The sequence below is a fragment of the Plecotus auritus genome, assembly GCF_963455305.1.
Source record: "Plecotus auritus genome assembly, chromosome: 7".
In the NCBI taxonomy this organism is placed as follows: domain Eukaryota; kingdom Metazoa; phylum Chordata; class Mammalia; order Chiroptera; family Vespertilionidae; genus Plecotus; species Plecotus auritus.
Window position 1 is genome coordinate 79737571 of NC_137774.1, and position 12668 is coordinate 79750238.

At 46.0% G+C, this 12668-nt stretch overlaps 1 protein-coding gene across 2 annotated transcripts in view; it reads right to left on the reverse strand.

Annotated features, from left to right (window-relative positions):
* The window catches only part of ZC3H7A (zinc finger CCCH-type containing 7A), a 35984-nt gene extending 30755 nt beyond the window's left edge, over positions 1–5229 (reverse strand). For both annotated transcript variants that reach the window (XM_080679917.1, XM_080679915.1), the window contains exon 1: positions 5076–5229. The gene's annotated coding sequence lies outside the window, so the exon portion shown is untranslated. The remainder of the gene's footprint in view (positions 1–5075) is intronic.
* Between the last annotated feature and the right edge of the window lie 7439 nt (positions 5230–12668).

Here is a 12668-nt window from a genome sequence, read left to right on the forward strand (position 1 = left end):
TCTGAAACCATAAGACTCCTGAAACAGTGCTGTGATGCCAGGGAAAAGCAAGTCAGACCCATCCCTTCTCCTTAAATGAAAAGGAAATGGGTTGGGGGTAGGAAAGCTTTCAAATGCATTTTAAGGCAAGATATTCAATTAGATATGAATTTCATTAAATTAACTAAACTCCTACAAACCAGAACATCATCTTTCTGGAACCAGCTGATTTTAAAATTGTTACTCATTCTCAAGTTTTACATAAGAACAAAAAAATACCCTGGATCTTTATTATAATTCCTTTAAGTATTTACTCAGGGCATGTTAGGTGAAACTCATTATACTCAAGTCCAGTACAATGTACAGAGCTAATAACTGAACAATTTAGTCATACCCATGAAATTTCAGCCTTCCATAGCAACTTTAGAAACTAGCTCCCATTAACAGAAGACACCCAGGTAAATGAAATGTGACTGCAACAATAGCACAGATAGGAATGACAGCTAACAGCGCGCTTACTCCATGCCAGGCATTGTTCCAAGTGCTTTACATGTATTAAATCATTTAATCCTTATAATAACCTTAAGACATAGGTCCTATGAGGAAACTGAAGCACAGAGAAGTGACACAAGTAGTCCAGGATCACACAGCTACCAAGTGACAGAGCCAGATTTCAAAGCCAGCCTAAACGCATCCACCACCCTCCTTTGCACTGTAAGTGGTGGGGCCGCCTGGAGGAGGGGGAGCACAGGTAAGCTGGCCCTGGGCTCGGCTCTCAAAGACTAATGCAGCACTGACAGACAGACGGACACCTGAAAGCCACTCAAGAGGAACAAAATAAACATATGCCCGCATACACAGTGACGTAAGTGCTCAAGGAACATAATCTAAAGTGATTAGACAAAGCAGAGGGTTTGCACAGGAATGTAGTCAGTGGACAGTGAGTCAGGATACCCCTCCAGGGAAAATCCTTACATAGAATTCCACTTTGCCCTATGATAATGTATTTAGATACAAAGAAGAACTATTAAAGGGCCTTATTTACGAGATGTTCTAACTCAGGACCAGAGAAAATGCCCCCAGGGAACTGGGCACTGTGCTAGTACTTTTGCCTTAAAAGGTATTCCTAAGTTTCAAGTGAAAAATTGTAATTACCATCAGACCCAAGCTTCTGTGTAATGGCTAAACAAACAGGCAAACAAAAAGTGTTTAAAGTAGCATTACTGTCAAACCTGTCTTGCAATAATGTATTAGCTCACTCTGGCAACACTTACAAAAGCATGTGGATACCACAAATCCAGTCAGTGAAACATTATTACAGATGTTCTATCACCTTCTTGCAACTGTCTCTCCTACTGGATACTTTGAGACAATTTTTCCCTCTTACTGAAAATGAAAAGGTGATGATGGAGGCTGTGCTAAACATCAGAAAGGTAATTTGATAATTTTTCCCGCCCCCCTGGACTTTCATTTTGAAATCAGATACATATGCCAACTGCCTCCTACAGTGCCCAGCCCTGCTAAGGTACAGGGTTCATCTCACCTCATCCACCACCTCTGTATGGAAGGAATAAACAAAAATGATGTGAAGTCTCTGTCCAGCCAGTGTGGCTCAGCAGTTGAGCATCGACCTATGAACCACTAGGTCATGGCTCAATTACCGGTCAGGGCACATGCTGGGGTTGCAGGCTTGATTCCCGGTAGCAGGGTGCAGGAGGCAGCCAATCAATGATTCTCTCTTCACTGATGTTTCTCTCTCTCCCTCTCCCTTCCTCTCTAAAATCAATAAAAATAATTCAAGTTAATGGACAGAATTATATATATATATATTTACATATATATAAAGAAGATATAGCCCTAGCTGGTTTGGCTCAGTAAATAAAGCCTCTGCCTGCAGACTAAAGGGTCCCAGGTTCGATTGCGGCTGAAGGCACATGCCCGGGGTTGCAGGCTCGATCCCCAGTAGGGGGCGTGTAGGAGGCAGTCGATCAATGATTTTCATCATTGATGTTTCTATCTCTCTCACCTCTCCATTCCTCTCTGAAATCAATAAAAATATATTTTTTTTAAAAAAGATGTAGTCTTCAGGACAAATAGTTTGCCCAGAGTCACGCATACTGCCTGTGACATGCCCAGGACTGCAGATGAGGTCTTCTCAAGGGCCACATTAATATCTTGCTCCAAATTCAGGTATTCTCATAAAATACAAAGGCTATAGGTTTTATTTGTTTTTGTCAAATAGAAAATTACTGACTTACTGGTTCCAGTACATGGTTCCTAAGGTTTACAAGGTATGTGAAATTAATTAATATTAATTAACTAAACATATTGCTAAATTCATAAAAAAACACACACAAATTTCTTGTTGGGACAAAACCTCAAAGAAAATCACCTCGCTTAGCCCTAACCGGTTTGGCTCAGTGGATAGAGCGTCGGCCTTCGGACTGAAAGGTCCCAGGTTCGATTCTGGTCAAGGGCATGTACCTTGGTTGCGGGCACATCCCCAGTAGGGTGTGTGTAGGAGGCAGCTAAATCAATGTTTATCTCTCATTGATGTTTCTAACTCTCTATCCCTCTCCTTTCCTCTCTGTAAAAAATAAATAAAATATATTAAAATAAAAAAAGAAAGAAAATCACCTCGCTTAAAAAGGTGTCTCCTTTCTATTCTGTGTGTGTGTTTGGATTAAACATGTATTACCACAAGCATTAATTTTTAAACTTCTGGATTAATATTTCTTCCTTCTAAAAATGTTATCCAGTTTTTGCTTGATTTAGAAACAGGTCATATTTTAGAGAAAAATTTTACTTCCAACCCTAAGATTCTGGAGAAAAATATTCTCATTAAAACAAAACACTTCAAAAAAATAACACTTAAGATATAATCTATAAAACAAGTTTCCAAACATCATACTTATTCTAGAAAGCCCATTCTAGAGTGAGGCAAATGGATACAGACATCTTTTGTTTCTACCTAGTCCTTTACTGGAAAGCTCAAAACTTTCCAATAGTCACTGTCCCCATTCCCAGAATTGAGGTTCTAGTCTAAGTCTCTCCCAAATACAGCATTAACTTAGCATACCCAAACTAGCAGGTTTTTAAATCAAAAAATTAAGAATTGTGGGACAATAGGGTTGACAACCACTATTTTTATGGGCAAAAACTGACTGTATCTGAGGAATGGGAAGGTCAGAGCAAGATGAGCCAGGCCCCAAGCAAAAGGCACAGTAACTTGAAAGGAAGGCATGAGCTCTCCAGTTCCTTTAGATGGCAGGAGCCCTGCAAATTAACATGCTCTCTGCACAACACACACCTGAAAACATTCAACCTCAGTATGATCTGATTCTGAGTTAAACATTACATGACTATTTCCAGACTCTAGTACACAGCAGATACAGACATTTTTTGAAAAAAATTCTGCCCATGAACATGAATTATTCTGCATATTAGGACAAGATCCTCATTATGCAATCAGCTCGAAAGTTCAGTTCAGCTGAGGGTGAGAAGGGGGTGGGGATTCCTGGAGAGCCTACAGAACAGGAGGCAAGATGCCATCAGAGAAGCAGGAAAAGATACGCAAATGGCATAGGCTTCCAACCACCCCTGCCCCCATTCACAGGCTCTATTTGAGCACTGTCCAACAGAAATAAAATGTGAGCCACATATCTAATTTTAAATTTTCAAGTCGCCATATTAACAAAAGTAAAAGTGATATTAATTTTAATAACGTACTTTAGTTAACCCAATACGTTCAAACTATCGTCTCAACATGTATTATGTGAGCATAAAAAATTATAAGCCCCATCATGTGGCTCAGTGCGCATCAACCCAAGAACCAGAGGGTTGCCGTTCAATTCCCAGTCAGGGCACACGCCCCGGATGCAGGTTCGATCCCGGGTAGGGGGCGTGCAGGAGGCAGCCAATCAATGATGTTTCTCTCTCATCCATGTTTCTATCTCTCCCTCTCCCTTCCTCTCTCCCTAAAAATCAATAAAAAATATTTTTAACAAAATTACGAGATATTTTACCTTTTTTTTCCATTGTAAGTGTTTAAAATCAGGTGTGTCTTATTCGCCAAAATTCGGTCTACCCACATTCCAAGTGCTCAAGAGTCCCCTGGGGCCAGTGGCCACCTTCCCGGGAAGCAAAGGTCTAGTTCAAGCAGATCCTTGCTCTTTAAATTATCTAAGGCGGGTACCTCCTTTCATCCCTAATCATGCGGGTTGGGGGGGAATACGGGGAAAATACCCAACTACTAATAAGTTCACCCAATCAGGGAGCAGGCACAACCTCTCGGGCCCAGCCAGCGCTTTCCAGCTTGACCACATCCCTGCGATGACCACCTCCAACAGGAAATTCACGCTAATGGCAACGGACAGGTCCTCATTCTTTAAGGGTGCGTTAAACACACCTAAAACCTGGCAGTCTCCGCATCCACAATAAAGACAAGAAACCATTCGCCGCGCGTCCTCGACGTGTGTCCCGCGCAAAAAAAAAGGGGGGGGCCATTGGGGAGGGATTAACCCGAAATAAATGAGCCACGCACTTCGCGTGCATCCTTCCCGCCCCCAAAACCCAAAATACTGAATTAGGAAAACCGCGATGACCGGAACAGACACAAATAATGAAAAAGAAAATGTCTTTGAGTTAAATAACCAGAAAGGAGGTATCCAGCCAACGGAAATGCATGCTGGCATGGAATGGGCAGGGAGAAGCAGCCCTTTTCGCCCCACTTCCCGGAGCCGCGCCCCCTCCCCCGCACCCGCCGGCTGAGCGCCCCCGCCAACCCGGGAGGAGGAGATGGGAAGGGAAGGGGAGGGGAGGGGAGAGGACCCCGGGCGCGCGCGCCCACGTCGGCCCGAGAATCCGTGGCCCGAGTGGGGGCGAGCCCCCGGACCTTGCCCCCGCACGGGCCCTTTGTGGCGGAGCCCCCCCTCTGGACCCTGCGCCCGCCCCTCCCCCGCCCGGGGCCCGTTACCGGCCGCGCGCGAGCACGAGGCGGCGGCGGGCGCGCGCCCGGCGGGGGCACCGCGCGGGGGAGGGGCGGCGCGCGAGCCGGGCGGGCGGCGGGGGTGCGGGCCCCGACGGTGCCCACCTACCTGCGGGGACGGCCGCGCCGGCCAGCGGGCGGGAAAGAGGGCGGCGGCGCGCAGGGGAGCGGGCGACAAGGGCGGAGGTGGCGGCCTCGGCGCTCGCTCGCAGCTTCCCTCCGCGACCAGCGGCGGTGGCGGCGGCTTCCCGGCACCGCGCAGCGCCCTCTGGCGGCGGGAGGCCGCGCGCGCCGCCGGGGAGACGCCGCCATTGGCTGCGCCCGCGAGCGTCGGTGCCAGGGGCGGCCGCGGCGCACGTCGGGCCGGGCGGGGACGGGGACCGGAGATTGGCACAGGCGGTAGCGACCCTCGGCTCTGCCGACCGCGGGTCTGTCCCAAAATCGAGTTCGCTGGGCCGCCGGGTTGAGCCAATAAGGGGCCAGATCGTGCCCAGGACACCCCAGTGCTGCTAACTGCTGGGTGGACGTAAAATTAAAATTCATATGCAACTTGTGCATTTTTTTTCTAGTCTGCGGCCCCGAGGTTAGCACCGCATCTAGCAGGGAAATGACCTAGTTTGGGTATCAGGAAGCCTCCCGGAGAGACTATTTATTTAGCAAGTGCTATCTGGTGCTTACTACTCTGATTAGTAACTCTTTGGAGCCTCAAAACAACCATTCTTGTCCCCATTCTTATAGATGGGCGGGGCACGGAGCTCATTGGCAGCTCTGGGATGAAAAAGACAGCCTCCCACCCTTGGAAGGCCTGGCTCCCTGTCCTCCAGGTCCCAGCTCAAATGCTACATCTTTCACTGTATTTTCAACAGCCAGGTGCCCTGGGGCTCAGCAGTGCTCTGAGACTCAGCAGTGGGCAAGGCAGAGTCCCCGCCCTTTGACCGGATGGAGAGTGGGGGTGTGGACCAAAAGGACACAAAGAAGACCAATGGGGACAGTGAAAAGGAAAGCAACTAAAGCAGGATGACCTGACAGTGATGGGAGGGTTAAAGAGGGGTGGGGATAAGTCAAGGAAGGCCTCTGAGAAGGTGACAGTAGAGCTGAAACGGGAAATGTGCCCCACAGAGGGAAGAACAAGTGCAAAGGCCCTGAGGCTGTGACATTCAAACATTCAAGGCCTCTCTGACCAGAGACTGCTCATCACTCAAGTCTCTGCTCAAATGGCTTCTTTTTAAAAATAAATAAAATTAAATTAACCTGACACATTCATAGCAGGTTATTAAAGAAATAAAACAAACAAAATTGACTTCTGGTTGCCTTAGTATCCTTTCAGCTGGGCACCAAATTAGACATCTTAGTGAAAGGAACCCATCTCCTAGCACTCATCTTGAACTTTGGGGATGATTTCTCCTTGGCCCATAGGTCTTTGGACAGCAGATCTACACCTAGGCAGTAATAACAATTGTAGTTCTGTTTTATGAATAAAGTTCTCTAAGATCCTCAGCTGAAACTACCATGCAAACATGACAAAAGTGTATTTTTAATATTTATTCACATCCTAAGTTCCCTCCAAAGGCAAAAGGTGTTCTTTATTGTTACAAATACCACACTTTCTCAAGCTCCTCCAAATAACGTAAGATAAATGTTATGGACTGAATGTGCCGTCCCCCCCCCCCCAATTTATATATTACAATCCTAACCCTAATGTGATGATATAAGGAAGTGGGCCTTTGGGAGGTGATTAGGTGATGGGGGTGGAACCCTATTGAATGGGATCAGTGCCCTTGTAAAAGAGACAAGAGAGAGATGATTTCTCTTTTAAGGACACAGCAAGAAGATGGTCATCTGAAAGCCAGGAAGAGAGTCACCCCAGACTAGATCCTGATCTTGGGCTTCCCAGCTTCCAGAACTGTTAGAAATCAATGTTTGTTGCTGAAGCCACCAGAGCAGCTCGAATGGACTAAGTCAGTGAACATCTAAGATATGAGTAGTTGGTAGGATAGATAGCACAATGGTGGAAAAGGAGGGACTTTGGAGTCTGGAGAACACAGGTCAAGTTCCATCTCTCTCCTTACCCATCTGGATGACCCTGGGCCAATTTCTTATATCTCAGAGTCTTAAATTCGTCATCTTTAAATGTGAATAATGATTCCTCTGGCATGGTAAGGAGTAAAAAACATGTATGTAAGGCACCTGGCAGAGAGGGTGTCCAATAACTGGCCATTACCTTTCCCTAGAGGTTTTGACTAATGAATGGATTAAGCTTTCCAGCATAATCTTTGGAGTAGGGCGGGACATTTGCACCCCCCAGAAATTGTGAGGCATGCTCCCAGTACCCATGGAATTGCTGCCTTTGGAGAAACTGTTCTTGAGGGGTGTGATGAGGCTGGCAGGCCTCTTTGGTGCACTGAGGTGAAAATGCTTGAGGGTCACTGGCTTAAAAATGAAACCAAAAGAGAAACCCTCAATCTTGGGGCCATTATCACAATGTTGCCTACAAAAATGGGTTGACAACAGGGGCAACCTCAAATAAGAAAGAATAATAAAAAATGGTCCATCTGCAAATATGACATACCTGTACAAGAAAAAGAAAACCTCCAATTTTATAGCACTCAGAACATGAAAGATATGAGATATCTGTTTGCCAAATGAACATATGATACTTTCACAAGCCACATACATTGAATTTTGTCAGTATTCACACAGGAACCGCTCTGCAACCTAAATGTGAAGCTACGTGAAAGTTAACTCCTAAACATGTGTAAGGCAAGAGAATTACCCAAGGGGGAAAAAGGAGGGGATACATAAATAATTTGGGAGATTATAAAACAGACTTTGCATTTTACGTGTCTGCAATTTTCCCAGTAGTTCTTAGGAGCTCTCCTGAAGGCTACTCTGCACACTGGCAGGAAAGCAGATTTTATATATATATATATATATATATATATATATATATATATATATATATATATATATATTATTGATTTCAGAGAGGAAGGGAGAGGGAGAGAGAGAGAGATAGAAACATCAAAGTTGAGAGAGAATCATTGATAGGCTGCCTCCTGTATGCCCCCCACTGGGGATCAAGCCCGCAACCCAGGCATGTGCCCTGACTGGGAATCAAACCCGGGATCCTTCAGTCCACAGGCCAATGCTCTATCCACTGAGCCAAACCAGCTAGGGCCAGATCTTTAGTTCTAAAGTGAGTTCCTTTGGTTCTCAGTATGGATTTGATACACAATTTAACACCAAATGTGTCCCATGTCCCCTGCCTGTATTTGGGGGAGATACCTTTAATATTCAGAAAAAGAATTATTCCAAGTCTAGTAGCTTCTGAAATTGAAGGAGCATGATAAATCAAGAGTGCTTCCTTTCCAGACCCAGGTCCAGTTATTTCACCTACTTCTTCCTGCCCTAAAGTTGGGAATGTGTCTTATCTTCCACTTCATACCTATTTCCAACTGATTCTTCCTTCCCCACCCTCTGATTATGGAGTTAATCCTGAACATAAGTCCTATTGCCTCCAGCCTGTGGGATCTAAGCCACTTCAAACTGGTCTTTCCAGAATCGTGGGTGGAAGTTGGAGAGCTCCATCCATCTGTTCAACATATATAGGTGCCAACTATATTCAGGGCAGTTTGCTGGATCCCAAAATCTACTGGTCATGGTTCCTACACTCAAGATACTTAAAATTAAACCTGCTGTTTCAAGATCCCCATAATGGAGTTTGGGAAATGGACTATAGAACAGAAAGGAGCACAGAGACCCCGTGATTAAGCAAAAACACAGATTAAGGGATCTTGATCTGTTGGGATGGAGGGCCCAAGATCTTTCTCTTTTAACATGTGAGGTTGTTGGGACATGTGTAAATGAGAATTAACATGAAATCAGAATGAAACTCATCTCTGACACTGCCATTTAAAAGATGCCTCAAAGAGCCCTAGCTGGTTTTGCTCAGTGGATAGAGCATCAGCCTGCAGACTGAAGGGTCCCAGGTTTGATTCTGGTCAAGGGCACATGCCTGGGTTGCAAGCTCGATCCCCAGTGGGGGACATGCAGGAGGCAGCCAATCAATGATTTGCTCTCATCATTGATATTTCTATCTCTCTCTCCCTCTCCCTTCCTCTCTGAAATCAATAAAGATATATTTAGGGATGAGGGCATGCGACAGGGAGTAGGGGAGGCTGGGGGAAGGTCAATGGGGGAATAAAAGGAGATATATGTTCTATCTGTAATACTTTAAACAATAAAAAAGGAAAAAATATATATATATTTAAAAAATAATAATAATCCTAATATATAAGGAGCCAAGGTCCGTTATGACCTAAACATCTGGACCCATGACCAAACACCAGGCTAGGGTCCCGGCCGGCACAGCGGAAGTCGGCCCTGGGTCCCGGCCGGCGCGGTGGGAGTCAGTCCTGGGTCCCAGCTGCCCGCAGCGTGGCGGTGGGAGGGAGCTGTAGGAACGGAGCCATGCTGGCCATGGACTGGCCTCTGGGTGCCTCCCCCTGCCCGCAGGCTCTGGGGAACTGGAGCCATGCTGCCATCGGACTGGCCTCTTGGTCCCTCCCCCCCCCCCAACAGGCCCAGGGAACCAGAGTCATGCTGATAGGATTGGACCCTACCTGAGGGGTCCCGAATTGTGAGAGCATGCAGGCTGGGCTGAGAGACACCCCCCTTCCCGAGTGCACAAATTTTCATGCATTGGGCCTCTATATATATAAAAGCCCAGTGACCGAACAGCAGAACGACTGGAATGACCGGAACAACTGGTTGCTATGACACACACTGCAGTGGCCAGCCGGCCCTATCTGGGCCCTGATCAGCACCCCCCAATCTCACGCGGCTCCTCCCCCTGGCTGGCCCCTCTGCCCGGCTGGCCCTGCCCCCGATCAGCCCCCCCATTCCAATTGGCCCCCCCAGTTGGGGGCAGGGCCAGCCGGCCAACCGCCTGTGGCCCCTCCTCCCCACCAGCCAACCGCCCGGGGTCCCTTCCCCCAGGCTGGCCCCCTGATAGGCCTCCATCCCAGCCAGGCCAAGGGACCACACCCATACACGATTCGTGCACCAGGCCTCTAGTAATAAAATAAAAGATGCCTCAAAGAAAACTGCTGTCAGGCTTCCTTTAATTTAACAAATCAACAATAGAGTGCTAACTTTAAGGAAAAAAATATGAGCAAGGATTATAAATGTTACAAAGTCTTCTATAGCCTCTGGCAGGGTGCCGAGGCTTATTAGGAAATGTGCCAAACCATAAATATAAAAAATGCACATGTCCTCCCTTGAGTAACCACATGTATATTTTCCAAAAATATATCCAAAGCCATTTTCTCTTCTGTGATCTTGTTATAAAATGTACTTAGCATGAATCCATATCTGCTGCTCTAGACTTATTTATAGCAAAATTTTAAATCAACATGTTTTAAATGTGAATAAGGAATAAAGGTGAATAAATTCTAAATCTAAATCATGGTAATGTACTTACACTATAAAATTTAAATATTAATGTAAAAAAATTTAAAATCCTGAGCCAGCTCTGCTCCCTAGCTTTCAGTATTTCATCCTTCAAGCCTGATATTTAAGGCCTGTGTCTTCAACAGAAAAGATGTTTCTGGAAGCATGCACTGCTACAGGTGCATATGTGCAGAGAACCAAATATCTGTGTGTGTGTGTGTGTGTGTGTGTGTGTGTGTGTGTGGTCCTTTGGAGGAAACAAATTTCACCCAAAATTTTCATATAAGTATATTTCACATGTTTATTATAGGATAAACTTAAATTTCCGGTTGTTGTTTTTTCCAGAATAAACTAGATTTTAGACATTCTAGCTTTTGAAGAGCTTTCTATGCTTCTCAATTTAAATGTTAATTTTCTCCATTTCATCTATACTATCAGTGAAGTCTAATCAGTGATGTTTTTTTTTTTAATATATATATTTTATTGATTTTTCACAGAGAGGAAGGGAGAGGGATAGAGAGTTAGAAACATCGATGAGAGAGAGACATCCATCAGCTGCCTCCTACACACTCCCCACTGGGGATGTGCCCGCAACCAAGGTACATGCCCTTGACCGGAATCGAACCTGGGACCCTTCAGTCCGCAGGCCGACGCTCTATCTACTGAGCCAAACCGGTCAGGGCTAATCAGTGATGTTTTTTGTTTTCAGTTTTGATCAGGAAATGTTATGCATAGTACACATTATGGTGTTTTAGCACCTTTTTAAAATAGGACATGAGCCCTAGCTGGTTTGGCTTAGTGGACTGAAGGCCCCAGGTTCGATTCCCGGTCAGAGCACATGTCCAGGTTGTGGGCTTGATCCCCAGTGAGGGGCATGCAGGAGGCAGCCTATCGATGATTCTCTCTCATCTTTGATGTTTCTATCTCTCTTTCTTCCCTTCCTCTCTGAAATTAAAAAAATATATATTATTTTTTTAAATAATAAAATGAATAAAATAAAATAGAGGGGCATGAAAATTTAACAATGAAGTCCCTCTGACCAGGGTATCTGTATCATAGTGATGCAGATATCCTTGGAGGGCCAGTTCCTTCTCAAGCACTTTACTGGCATTTTTTTAAGAAGTTAAAGAATAGATATATCAAGAATTTTTTAGTTGCAAGGGATCTGTAAATAGTGAACCCTACTTAAACTAGGGTAAAGCAGAAATCAAATTTATGAGCTCTTGTAACTTAATCATCCAGGTAGAATTGGCCTCAATGTCATCACAGTCCAGTTGTTCTCCATCTGTCAACTCTGCTTTCTTATTTCCAGGCAGGTCCTTCGTTTGTGGCTGGTTCCTGAAGAAAGTTATAAATGAATGGCACGTATGTCCAAAACAGTGACTGCTGTAGGTCCTCTCTTGTTCAACCCCATTGCCATTTCTGGCTCCCACTGTCACTTATCCACTGATGGCTCTTACATGTATGGCTTTAGCTCATATCAGTCCTCTGAGCCCCACCCCTTATGTTCAGCTGCCTACTTAGCCTCGCTTTTAGGATATCTCAGAAGCATTTCCATTACAGTATGTCAAAAATTGAACTCGTCTTCCCCCTTCCCCGTGTGACACTGTCTTAGGGAAACCTTCGCTAGCTTTCTTGAGTAGGTGAAGTCGGCCCAGTAGAGACGTTCAGTAAATGGTGTACTTCCCTCTAAGAAATGGACACAAGTGCGAGGTTACATTTGTTTGTGATTCATATTTGTCTCTCTCATGAGACTGTAAGCTTCATGAAGGCCGAGGCTATGTCTATTTTTCTCAACATTGTATTCCATAGTGAATGGAACACAGTTATGAATACACTAGAGGCCCGGTGCACGAAATTCGTGCACTCGGTGTGTGTGGGGGGGTCCCTCAGCCCAGCCTGCGCCCTCTCGCAGTCCGGGAGCCCTCAGAGGATGTCTAACTGATGGCTTAGGCCTGCTCCCGCCATGGGCTTCTGCCACCACCGCTGTGCTCGCCACCATGAACCTGGCTTCTGGCTGAGTGGTGCTCCCCCTGTGGGAGAACACTGACCACCAGGGGGCAGCTCCTGTGTTGAGCAGGATCTGGCCAAAACTGGCTCTCTGACATTCCCTGAGGGGTCCCAGATTGCGAGAGGGCGCAAGCCAGGCCGAGGGAACCCACCAGTGCACGACTGGGGCCAGGGAGGGACATGGGAGGTTGGCCAGCTGGGGAGGGACTGCGGGAGGGCTCCAGGTCCTGTCTGGCCCATC